The sequence below is a fragment of the Vipera ursinii genome (assembly GCF_947247035.1).
Source record: "Vipera ursinii genome assembly, chromosome: 1".
Taxonomy (NCBI): domain Eukaryota; kingdom Metazoa; phylum Chordata; class Lepidosauria; order Squamata; family Viperidae; genus Vipera; species Vipera ursinii.
In genome coordinates this window covers 350,195,117-350,208,237 of record NC_139512.1, presented here as the reverse complement: position 1 = coordinate 350,208,237, position 13,121 = coordinate 350,195,117, and the positions used below count along the sequence as shown (strand labels likewise).

General features: G+C 40.6%; 1 long non-coding RNA gene across 1 annotated transcript in view; it reads left to right on the top strand.

Moving 5' to 3' along the window:
- LOC310632891 overlaps window positions 1-5,677 on the top strand; it is a 30,132-nt gene extending 24,455 nt beyond the window's left edge. The window contains exon 3 of the long non-coding RNA XR_014490932.1: window positions 5,048-5,677. This is a non-coding gene — a long non-coding RNA (uncharacterized lncRNA). The remainder of the gene's footprint in view (window positions 1-5,047) is intronic.
- Window positions 5,678-13,121: the final 7,444 nt, after the last annotated feature.

The following is a 13,121-nucleotide window of genomic DNA, read 5'->3' as shown; positions in this document are numbered from 1 at the left end:
TCTATCTATCTATCTATCTATCATCTATCTATCATCTATCTATCTATCTATCTATCTATCTATCTATCTATCTATCTATCTATCTATCTCTATCAAATATCTTCTATCTATCTAATCTATCATCTATTTAGTATTGAAGCCAATAGTGATGCTCCAGAATTAAGTCTATTATTCTACTTATTCTGTTCCTATTCTGTTCTTCTTTCTCTGATTCAATTCATAATGATCTTTTAATATTGGATTTGGTTCCTCTTTATTTCATGAAAATGTGTTTATATTTCTCATACTCAGTTCTTATAGGCCTAAATAGAAATTAGAAATTAAGTTTGGGAAATTATCGATTTTTCACTGCTGCAATTATCCTCATCCATGACAACTGCTACTTTTTCTCTCTCTTAAGATCAATCCTGATACTTTGCCAAGTTTGGGTACCATTATTCTTGAACAAAACATTGCTATTTTTAGTTCAGTAAATCCCTTGTTATTTAACAAAGTAGTAGTAGTAATAATAATAATAATAATAATAATAATAATAATAATAATAATAATAATAAATAATAATAATAATAATAATAATAATAATAATAATAATAATAATAATAATAATAATAATAATAATAAAGTTGGAAGGGACCTTGGAGGTCATCTAGTCCAACCCCCTGCTCAGGCAGGAAACCCTATACCATTTCAGGCAAATGGCTGTCCAGTCTCTTCTTAAAAACTTCCACTGTTGGAGCATTCACCACCTCTGGAAGCAGGTTGTTCCACTGGTTAATTGTTCTAACTGTCAGGAAGTTTCTCCTTAGTTCTAGGTTGCTTCTCTCCTTGACTAGTTTCCATCCGTTGCTTCTTGTCCTGCTTTCAGGTGTTTTGGAGAATAGCTTTAACTCCCTCTTCTTTGGGGCAGCCCCTGAGATACTGGAACACTGCTATCATGTCACCCCTCGCCCTTCTCTTCATTAAACTACACATACCCAATTCCAGCAACCGTTCCCTATATGTTTTAGCCTCCAGCCCCCTAATGCATCTTTGTTGCTCTTCTCTGTACCCTTTCTAGAGTCTCGACATCTTTTTTACATTGTGGTGACCAAAACTGGATGCAGTATTCCAGGTGTGGCCTTACCAAAGCATTGTAAAGTGGTATTAGTACTTCACGTGATCTTGATTCTATCCCTCTGTTAATGCAGCCTAGCACTGTGTTGGCTTTTTTGGCAGCTGTAGCACACTGCTGGCTCATATTGAAGTGATTATCTACTAAGACTCCGAGATCCCTCTCACAGTTACTACTATTGAGCAAGGTACCACCTATACTATACCTGTGCATTTGATTTTTCCTGCCTAAATGTAGAACCTTACTTTTTTCACCACTGAATTTCATTTTGTTAGATAGCGCCCAGTGTTCGAGTCTGTCCAGATCCTTCTGTATCTTAGGCCTTAAGTCATCAAGGGTTACAGATCCAGAAAGTTGCTGTGTATTTTTTCAACTTCTAAAGTCTGATTCCAAAGATCCGTTTGCGTCTCCACTTTCTGGACAGGTGTATATCCAGAAACGTGACCATAGTGCTGAATTAAATTCAAGAAGGAAGTTGTTAAGTCAGTAATGCAGTTAAGTGAATCTGGCTTCCCCACTGACTTCGCTTGTCAGAAAGTCACAAAAGGGGATCACATGACTCCGGGACACTGTGACCGTCATAAATATGAATCAATTGCCAAGCGTCTGAATTGTGATCACGTGACCATGGGGATGTTGCGAGGATTGCAAATGTGAAAAATGGTCATAAGTCACTTTTTTCAGTGCCATTGTAGCTTCGAACGGTCACTAAATGAACTGTTGTAAGTCAAGGAAGCAACCTGGAATTAAGGAGAAACTTCCTAACAATGAAGAAAATTAACCAGTGGAGCAGCTTGCCTCCAGAAATCGTGGTTGTCCCATCACTGGAGATTTTTAAGAAGAGACTGGACAGTCACTTGTCTGATATGGTATAGCTTCTCCTGCTTGAGCAGGGGGCTGGACTAGAAGACCTCCAAGGTCCCTTCCAGCTCTATTCTATTCTATTCTATTCTATTCTATTCCATTCTAATATTATTCCATTCCATTCCATTCCATTCCATTCCATTCCATTCCATTCCATTCTATTCTATTCTATTCTATTCTATTCTATTCTATTCTATTCTATTCTATTCCATTCTAATATTATTCCATTCTATTCTATTCTATTCTATTCTATTCTATTCTATTCTATTCTATTCTATTCTATTCTATTCTATTCTATTCTATTCTATTCTATTCTATTCTATTCTATTCTATTCTATTCTATTCTATTCTATTCCATTCCATTCCATTCCATTCCATTCCATTCTATTCCATTCTAATATTATTCCATTCCATTCCATTCCATTCCATTCCATTCCATTCCATTCCATTCCATTCCATTCCATTCCATTCCATTCCATTCTATTCTATTCTATTCTATTCTATTCTATTCTATTCTATTCTATTCTATTCTATTCTATTCTATTCTTAATATTATTCCATTCCATTCCATTCCATTCCATTCTATTCTATTCTATTCTATTCTATTTTATTCCATTCTAATATTATTCCATTCCATTCCATTCTATTCTATTGTATTCTATTCCATTCTAATATTATTCCATTCCATTCCATTCCATTCCATTCTATTCTATTCTATTCTATTCTATTCTATTCTATTCTATTCTATTCTATTCTATTCTATTCTATTCTATTCTATTCTATTCTACAGTATTCTATTCTATTCTATTCTATTCTATTCTATTCTATTCTATTCTATTCTATTCTATTCTATTCTATTCTATTCTATTCTAATATTATTCCATTCCATTCCATTCCATTCCATTCCATTCCATTCCATTCCATTCTATTCTATTCTATTCTATTCTATTCTATTCTATTCTATTCTATTCTATTCTATTCTATTCTATTCCATTCCATTCCATTCCATTCCATTCCATTCCATTCCATTCCATTCCATTCTATTCTATTCTATTCTATTCTATTCTATTCTATTCTATTCTATTCTATTCTATTCTATTCTATTCTATTCTATTCTATTCTATTCTATTCTATTCTATTCTATTCTAATATTACTCCATTCCATTGCATTCCATTGCATTCCATTCTATTCTATTCTCCTCTCCTCTCCTCTCCTCTATTCTATTCGAACGACTACCTTTACTTCAATAGTGAACTTCACAAGACAACTTTCTTAATAGGAACTAGAAATAATGGGACCAGGGGCTGTCAGCTTCAGTTAAACATCAGAGAGGAATCTGTGCCTCCCTTCTACGTGTCCAGCCAAGTCCCTCATTTTCCAAGATCAACATTTCATTTGCTGAGTTAAGAGCTCAGCCAGTTTTCACTACAAACTTCCAATAGGTTTTGTAGCCTCCTTGTCCCTCCCAAAGCAATCAGTTTGGCCGGTTCTATTGCACCGCAGCCCCTTCAAGCGTGCGCAGGGCAGCAAAACAAAAAGGCTTGGCATGGAGATAGTGGTTTTGTCAGCTTTCACACAGAAGCCAGAGAATTAAGAAGTCAGTTGTTCAGGAGCCAGTTTGTTCAGGCACCAGCTTAGAAAGTGGAAAACGGTGAGTTCGAATCCCACCTTAAGGCATAAAAGCCAGCTAGATGACTGAGCCAATCATCAGGAGACTGTGAGTGCTAGTCCCGCCTTAAGGCAGGAAAGTCAGCTAGGTGACCTTGGACCAGTCAAGCCCACCTCACAGGGTTGTTGTTGTTGTGGGGAAAATTGGAAGAAGGATGCATTCTCTGCTTTGAGTTATTTATAAAAATAATAAAAGCGCGATATTAAATAAAATATAAAGCCTAGCCAGTTTTTTCTGTCAGTTTTTTAACAGGGGGCTCAAGGATATTCTGGATAAATGGTTACCAGGTAAGCCAGCCAGGGGTCCCCAACCCCTGTGCCACGGCCCTTTACTGGGCCGTGAGCCGTTCAGATCCGCAGAAGCAGCAGGTGAGCACAGGCGTTTTGCCAGCCGCCTGCTCACCCCCTCCCCCCCCCACTGCAAAGCTGGGATGGTTGGAGACCTCTGCTCTAAGTGGTTTACAGAGTCAGCACATTGCCCCCAACAGTCTGGGTCCTCATTTTACCGACTTCGGAAGGATGGAAGACTGAATCAACCACGAGCTGGTCAGGATCGAACTCCTGACAGTGAGCAGTCAGTCTGCAATGCTGCATTGTAAACCACTGCCCCCCCACCACTCCATATTAATCGTAGGTGCAAGTCACTTTTTTCAGTGCCGTTGTGACTTTGAACAGTCAATGGATGTTAAGTTGAAGACAACTGTACATCAACATGATGCTACTTTTGTCCTTTCTCCCTCTTGACTCCCCAGGCACATCCATCCATCCATCCATCCGTCCATGCACCCACCCCTCCACCCCAATAACTCATATGCTGTCATCCTTTTGTGTGTATTTCTTCTGCGATGCCCCCCCCCCATTCTCCCTTTCATAACTTGGAATAATAGATGAATGAATGAATTCACAGAAAAGGCAGCAGTAAAATGGGATCTGGTCAGGCCATGAGTTGCAGCGTGTCAGACTGTTTGCAGTCCTCACGGTTTCCTCTTGGTAGAAAGGAAACTGTGAGGACCGCAAACTATCTTATCACGCTGCAGAAATTTAGCTCTAATTTTCTTTCTCCTAAAAAGTTTAAACCCCGTCTAAAGCTGAGGAATAATTTTGTGTAGAAGATTACAACTCACAAGATAGTTTTCCTTTTGTGGTCATTGAGGAGGGGGGGAGGGGGTGCCAAAGAACAAAGAAAGAAATGGGAAGAAAACATTGTAATATTTCACCTTGTAAACCTTCCTTTTTGACACTGCCTTCACAAAGCCTTGGCGCTAGAAAGAATTGATGCAGGTTGTCAGGCCTATTTTCAAATCCCTTCTGAGCACCCCTTAAAAAACAAACAAATGCTCTGATTTTTATTAGTATTATTTAAAAAAAAAAGACCCTGAGACTTTCTTCTTCATTTATAACAGATTCCCAACATGATTGCCTGCCTTAACAAATTGCATTCTGAAAGCCAATTCTTGAAAGAAGAGGCTGAAGGTTTGAGGAGATGGGGGTGGGAGGATAAATAAAATTTTTTAAGAAAGGACGCAAGGACAGCAAAGAAAGAAATCCCATTCTTCTACGCCTCTGCTCCTCAATGGTTGCCCCAGCTTGTTGCCGATAATCTTATCTCTTTAGTGATGGCAGCGGACTGCGACAATGGAGACCTTAAGGCAAGCTGTGGGTTTGATAGCTTGCCGTGATTAATCGAACTGTCCAATAAACACTTCAACATCTGGGAAGAATGATTAATGATGTTTTACGTGACCTCTGACCCCTCCTTCTTTCCAAGGAAACATTGGGAAGGTGACGGTGAATTCTTTCGGTCTGACAGTCCATCCCTCTCTTTGTGTTTTGGAAATGGCACCCTGGTGTGGATTGAAAGCATACTGTCCTGCTTTGCTAAAAATCAATAGCTTTTTTTTTTTTTTACCAACCCCTTCATCAAGGCGTAGACTTTGTCAGGCCTAGTACCAGTTTTTTCCCCCCATTCTGGCTAAAAGAAGCCTCTTTTTTGCCTTTTTAAAAAAAATAAAGAAATGTTTTTTTTTCCTTTATCCTGCTTGGGACTCTTCAGTTTGGATGGGAATGGAGGGTGCCCTGAAGAAGGAGAAGCAGAAATCATGTGAAAAGCAAAGAAATTGGTCAGAAAGCAATTTTAGGGAATTTAGACCAAGCAATAATTTGCACTATGTTGATGACCTTATCCTGATAGCTGAAATTGCAAAAAAATCTGCAAGCTGTTGTAATATAGCTAGTTCCTCAACTTACGATCACAATTGAGCCCAGCATTTCTGTTGCTAAGCAAGAGAGTTGTTAAGTGTTGTAAGTTGACGACTGCCTGTATTTACTAATCATGTCTCATTTTCCTGGTCACAAACTTCAGAAATATTTATTACAGGTAGTCCTTGACCTACGACCACAATTGAGCTCAAAATTTCTGCTGCAATGCGAGACATTTGTTAAGTGAGTTTTGCTCCATTTTACGATGTTTCTTCCCACAGTTGTTAAGTGAATCACTGCAGTTGATACGCTAGTAATCCGATTATTAACTAAATCTGGCTTCCCCATTGACTTTGCTTGTCAGAAGGTCACAAAAGGTGATCACGTGACCTCAGGACACTGCAACCGTCATAAATATGAGTCAGCAGCAAGTCTCCAAATTGGGATCACATGATCATGGGGATGTTACAAAGGTCATAAGTGTGAAAAATGGTCATAAGTCACTTTTTTCAGTGCCGCTGTAACTTTGAGCAGTCACTAAATGAATTGTTGTAAGTCGAGGACTATCTGTATTTATTATTTATTCAATTGCCATAATTTACCATAACAATGAGTTAAACTAAAGCATCAAGAAAACCACGACGGTAATAATTTAGAGCTCTGTTTAAAAGCACAACAGTTGCAAATCAGAGATCTCTAACAAGCCTTTTTTTTTAAGAGTGACAGTCTTATTGAGTTTCTATTGGAATCAATGATATTTTGTTGTGATGGCTCCTCTCCTACACAATCTAATGGGATTTATTATTCTTGGCATAGATCCAACACAGTATTAAAAATGCAGGGGGAAAATAGAAACTAGGGAGAAATGCACCATTTCACAGTGGACTTCTGCTCAGGTGTCATTCAAAGGCTATTTGATAATCTCTTCCTTAATATCTCCAGATAGCACAGGGAAATTACTCAGTAGATACCGATCTAGCTGGAGCAACAGGTTAATTTGGAAATACAAAGCCGGTTTCTTAGATCCTGAAAACGTCGCCATGGATTACTGAATACAAAGATATTGCATTTTGAGGGAATGTTTCATTGGTTCTTATTTTATCCTTATTGGATCCGAGTTAGGCAATGTAAAGACCACTTATTTAAACCCAGACTATTTTCTGGTCTGCTAGCAAAACCTTAAACCTTTGCCACAACAAAGGGAGGGGGGAAAAAACCCAGGGTTTTAAGAAAAGTTTCTTTTCCCTAAAGTCTGCAAAAGGCCACCCAGGAAATCGCTGACACGGGTTGCCTGATGCCGAAGGAAGGAGCTGCGGAAAGCTGCCGTAACTTTTCTCCCCAATTTTCTTTTTGAATTGTAAATAAGCTCCCATTTGGGGCTGAGTCATCCGCTACCTTGTTAGGCAACGTGGAAAGCAAACCAAACAAACAAATTTATAGCACTTGCTGATCTCTGGAAGTTTGGTTAGTATCTTTGGGCGCATAAATCTTTCCTTCTTGAAGAATTAAAGCTGCTCCGGCATCCTTTGCTGGCCAGGCTGATCAGTTATTTATTAGTTCCTTGAGTGACTAATACAATAATAAAAATTGAATGAATGAATGAGTGAATGAATGAGTGAATGAGAACATCATTGTTCTGTAGAAACAGAGGGAGAGAGAGGCAGATGCCTCGATCCTTAAGAGTGGCAGAATCAGAAAATAAAGGTAGTCCCCGACTTACAACCTTTTTCTTTAATGACTGTTGGAAGTTACAAAGGGACTGAAAAGAGTGACTTATGACTGTTTTTCTCCCTTATAACTGCTGCAGCATCCCTGTGGTCACGTGATCCAAATTCGGAGACTTGGCTGCTAACTCATATTTATGACGGTTGCCGTGTCCCGGGGTCATGTGATTGTCTTTTGTGACCTTCTGACAAACAAAGTCAATGGGGAAGCCAGATTCACTTAACAACTGTGTTACTAACTTAATAACTGCAGTGATTCACTTAACAACTGTGGCAAGAAAGGTCGTAAAATGAGGCAAAACTCACTTAACAAACGCCTTATTTAGCAACCAAAATTTGGGCTCAATTGTGGTCATAAGTTGAGGACTACTTGCAATGCTTGCAGCATCCTGGGGGTGACACAGTCAGCATTTGTGGTTTTCCTAGCCAGCTTCCCGAAAAGCAAAGTCGGTGGAGGAAGCTGGACTCATTTAGTGGACATGTGATTCGCTTAGCAACGGTTCCCCAAAGGTCATAAAATCTGGAGTGGCTCACTTAACAACTGCCTTGAAGTTCACATGTCTTAAAAGTTGCCAAGATTGGGTAACCCTGCTTTAAGATAGGTGCACTTCAATGCCATGCTGGCTGGGGAATCCTGGGAGTTGTAGTCTTAATATTGCTGAGGAAGGCTATTATAAACGATTGTAAAAGTTTGTGCTGAAATCAGAGCTTTGCCTATCAGCCGCTGAGAAACTGAGCAGAAAGCAATTTGGGCTGTTGAGGCTCTCCGTTTCCAACCTCCTCTTTCCCCGTTTTATTACCGCCTTCTGGATTTATGCGGTATCATATGTTGCTGGCTGAGAACACAACATCCTTTCACAGATAATGGCTATCAGCAGATGAGTACGGTCACTCAGAAAATTCTATTTATGGCCTTCTAAATGCCTTCCCCGTTTGCGGTCCTTAGTGCCCTGTCTGTCTATAGCAGATTACAAAGCCAAACATGGCAATTTCTGGCAGGAAGGTTTTGTTTCAAACGACTTGGCAAACTCCTCTTGCCCTGCTCCCTGGATGAATGGAAAACGTATTTTCTTCTCTAAATTTAAAACTATCATGGAGTACCGTTAATTCTCGACTTACAACTGTTCAGTTAGCGACTGTTCAAAGTTACAACCGCGTTGAAAAAAGGGACTTATGACCTGGATTCACACTTACAATCGTTGCAGCATCCGCATAGTCATGTGATCAAAATTTGGTTGCTTGGCAACTGGCATATATTTACGAGGGTTGCAGCATCCCGGGTCATGTGATCAGCATTTGCAACCTTCCCAGACGGCTTCCGGCAAACAAGACAACAGAGAAAGCCAGATTCCCTTAATGACTGATAATTCCCTTAACAAGTGCAACGCTTCCTTTAACAACTGTGGCAAAAAAAGGTCATAAAATGGGGCAAAACTCACTTTAGCAATGGAAAGTTTGGGCACAATCGGGGTCATAAGTCAAGGACTACCTGTAGTTTTTGTCTCCTTGGTCTTTTGGAAAGTGAAAGGAAGGGAAAGTAGGGGACAAATACATTTAGACCTGTAAGATCCTGTTACTTTAACTTTACCCTAAAGGTACTGTTAATACAGTTTGTGTTTCTTTCTGGACTGCCTCTAATATCTGTCAACTCCTTCAAACCCAACTTTTAAAGTTTAGTCGCTCATCAAGCGAAAGCGAACTGGAAAAACAAAATCAGATTAAAATCAAACATTTCAAACCCCATGGTCTCCCATTCTCCACTGTCTCCCAGAGTTTGCCCAAATTCATGTTCATTGGGACAATGACACTATCTAACTATCTCATCCTCTGCTCTCTCCTTCACCTAATTATAATCATAATCATAATAGTAAAGTTGGAAGGGACCTTGGAAGTCATCTAGTCCAACCCCCTGCTCGGGCAGGAAACCCTATACCATTTCAGACAAATGGCTGTCCAGTCTCTTCTTAAAAACCTCCAGCGTTGGAGCATTCACCACCTCTGGAGGCAGATTGTTCCACTGGTTAATTGTTCTGTCAGGAAGTTTCTCCTTAGTTCTAGGTTGCTTCTCTCCTTGATGAGTTTCCATCCGTTGCTTCTTGTCCTGCCTTCAGGTGCTCTGGAGAATAGCTTGACTCCCTCTTCTTTGGGGCAGCCCCTGAGATATTGGAACACTGCTATCATGTCCCCCCTCGTCCTTCTCTTCATTAAACTACACATTCCCAATTCCAGCAGCCGTTCCTTATATGTTTTAGCCTCCAGACCTCTAATCATCTTTGTTGCTCTTCTCTGCACTCTTTCCAGAGTCTCAACATCTTTTTTACATCGTGGTGACCAAAACTGGATGCAGTATTCCAAGTATGGCCTTACCAAGGCATTGTAAAGTGGTATTAATCTTTTGCCTTAATTAATCAAGTTAGATAACTCAACTAATTAATTAGTTAACTCAGCCAATCAAACTACAGTAATCAAGGAGAGAAGCAACCTAGAACCAAGGAGAAATTTCCTGACAGAAGAGTTAATCAGTGGAACAATTTACCTCCAGAGGTTGTGGGTGCTCTGACACTGGAGGTTTTTAAGAAGAGACTGAACAGACATTTGTCCGGAATAGTATAGGATGGGATCTCCTGCCTGAATAGAGTGTTGGACTAGAGGACCTCCAAGGTCCCTTCCAAATCTGTCATTCTGCCTTCCATCTTTCCCAACATCGGGGTCTTTTTCAATGAGTCGTCTCTTCTTATTAGGTGCCCAAAGTATTTGCGCTTCAGGTTGAATTCCTTTAGGAATCTTAGTTCAGATTCCCATAATCCTAGTCCTGGTGGCCTTGCCAAGGAGAAATGCATTCCCCCACCCCTTTCTGAAGGTTGCTTGCCATCTCTGGACAGCTGTTCAACAACCTCTGGAATGTTCTGAAATTAGACATTTCGCTCCCAACCTGCACATAACCGGAGGCGTCTCTGACATGGTGGCTAAATTAAATCTTCGTTGCTTGTGCTATGCAAAATGGATGGATGTTACCTAGACCATATGGCTTGGGAGTGTTGGAGGCCACAGTTATGACGTGGTGCTAATTAACTGGCTGCTTTATCTGCCCTGCCTGCTCTATTTTTAAACAAGAGAGGCCTTTAAAAAAAGCAAACAAATAAGAGTGAACTCCGTGCCAACACTTTCTAAATGTCAATTTTTCTCCTTGCTCTTTTCTTAGTCATAGGCAGAATGAGCCAGCTTAACAGAACAACAACAGAGTTGGAAGGGACCTTGGAGGTCTTCTAGTCTAACCCCTGCTCAAGCCGGAGACCCTATGGCATTTCAGACATATGGCTGTCCAATCTCTTCTTAAAATCCTTCAGTGTTGGAGCACCCACAACTTCTGGTGGCAAGCTGTTCCACTGGTTAATTGTTCTCACTGTCAGGAAATTTCTCCTTAGTTCTAGGTTGCTTCTCTCCTTGATTAGTCCCCATCCATTGCTTCTTGTTCTGCCTTGAGGTGTTTTGGAGGATAGGTTGACCCCTTCTTCTTTGCGGCAACCCCTTAGGTCAGGGGTCTTCAAACTCGGCCCTTTTATGACTCATGGACTTCAACTCCCAGAATTCCTCAGCCAGCATGCCTGGCTGAGAAATTCTGGGAGTTGAAGTCCATGAGTCATAAAAGGGCCGAGTTTGAAGACCTCTGCCTTAGGTATTGAAGTACTGCTATCATGTCATCCCCAGTCCTTCTTTTCATTAAACTAAACATACCCTTTTTAAAAAAAAAGTAAAACCTATCTATCTGCCTGTCTGTCCCATGTAGTGGCTATTATAGTCCTTACATTGTGTATCAAAGTTGGGCAATTATGGCAACTTTATGACTTGTGGATTTCAACATATGCTGACTCTGTAAACAGCTTAGAGAGGGCTGTAAAGCATTATGAAGCAGTATATAAGTCTAAGTGCTATGGCTACTTACCCTATACCCTGTCTTATACCAAATTAAATCACGATCAATAATCTCATTTTGAGTTTCTCGTATTTTCTGGGGATTGAATCTCTTTCCTCCCGACCTCTTAATGTTTCCTTGTTTCCTTCCCTCTTCCCAAGTCTAAATTTGTTGGATGCAACATCCTTGTACACCAAATTGTTTCTTCCTCGTGGAAAATACAGGAGGAGATCACCTGGTGTCCTCCTTTCCATCTTGATTCTGCTGCCGTTACGTACATGAAAGGGTTAAAGCTGGAATAACCAAAGGACCTTCCCTTTGGGACTGTCCATGCTAATTTGCCCACACAGCTCTGGAAAGCTTGGTGCTTTTTGATATAGAAAGCTACAGTTAATATAAATTCTTGCCTGTTGCTCACGTCTTCCCCTCTCTCTTTCTGCCTGCTTGCCTTCCTGCTTGCCTGCCTGCCTTTTATCCTGTTTTTGCCAGTTAATTGTTTCTGATGTTGGCTGATGTTTAATAAATAAACCCCCAGCTTTATTTTTGCTAGCTGAACTGAGTGCTTCTGCTGTTTGCTTTGATCTGATCGGAAAACAGGCAGTGCAAACTCATCTGGAAATTATCCATCCTGGTTTTCCAATGGGATCTACATTCTTTCACAGCCGTCTAGCCATCATTTGGATTTTTGCAACCCAGATCTGATTTCCTTAAGGAAAGGGGTGAGTGTCAGAACAGAAGAGAGAGGAAAGGAATCGTAACTCCACACAACAACAAGCTCGTCCCAGTGTGAGAACAGATCACTGATCTCTGTCTGAGCCAGGAACACGTGAAGTTGTCTTCTGCCTTCCACAAAGCCCCTTCTTTCATCTTTTGATTGATGGATGGGTGGATGGATGGATGGATTGATTCAATTTTGATGCCAACCAACTCTTTTGGCCGAGTTTGCCTGCTGAGTTTGCTTGCTAAACTTCACTTCATTGTAAGGCAAGCCCACTGCAAGTGGCTATAGGTAGTCCTCAACGTACGACCACAATTGAGCCCAAACTTTGTGATGCTAAGTGAGAAATTTGTTGAGTTTTGCCCTATTTTATGACCCTTTTTGCCACAGCTGTTAAGTGAATCATGGAGTGAATCTGGCTTCCCCGTTGACTTTGCTTCTCAGAAGATTGAAAAGGGGATGAAATGACCCTCAGGACACCAACCGTTATAAATGTGAACCAGTTGCCAAGCATCCAAATGCAAATTATGTAACCATGGGGATGCTGCAACAGTCATAAGTGTGAAAAAGGGTCACAAGTGACTTTTTTTCCAGTGCTGTTGTAACTTTGAATGGTCACTAAATGAACTGTTATAACTCGAGGACTGCCTGTACTGTGCCCGGTGGGCAGGGAAGACTCACTACAGGCAGTCCTCAATTTACACCATTCATTTGGTGTAAGGCATTTGATAAAGTAGACCACAACCTACTCCTTGATAAGATAGAAAAATGTGGGCTAGACAGCATCATCACCAGATGGATTCGTAGCTGGCTGACCGGCCGTACTCAGCGTGTGGTCCTTAATGGAACTGCATCTACATGGAGGGAAGTGTGTAGTGGGGTGTCCCAGGGCTCTGTTCTAGGCCCAGTGCTCTTCAACATCT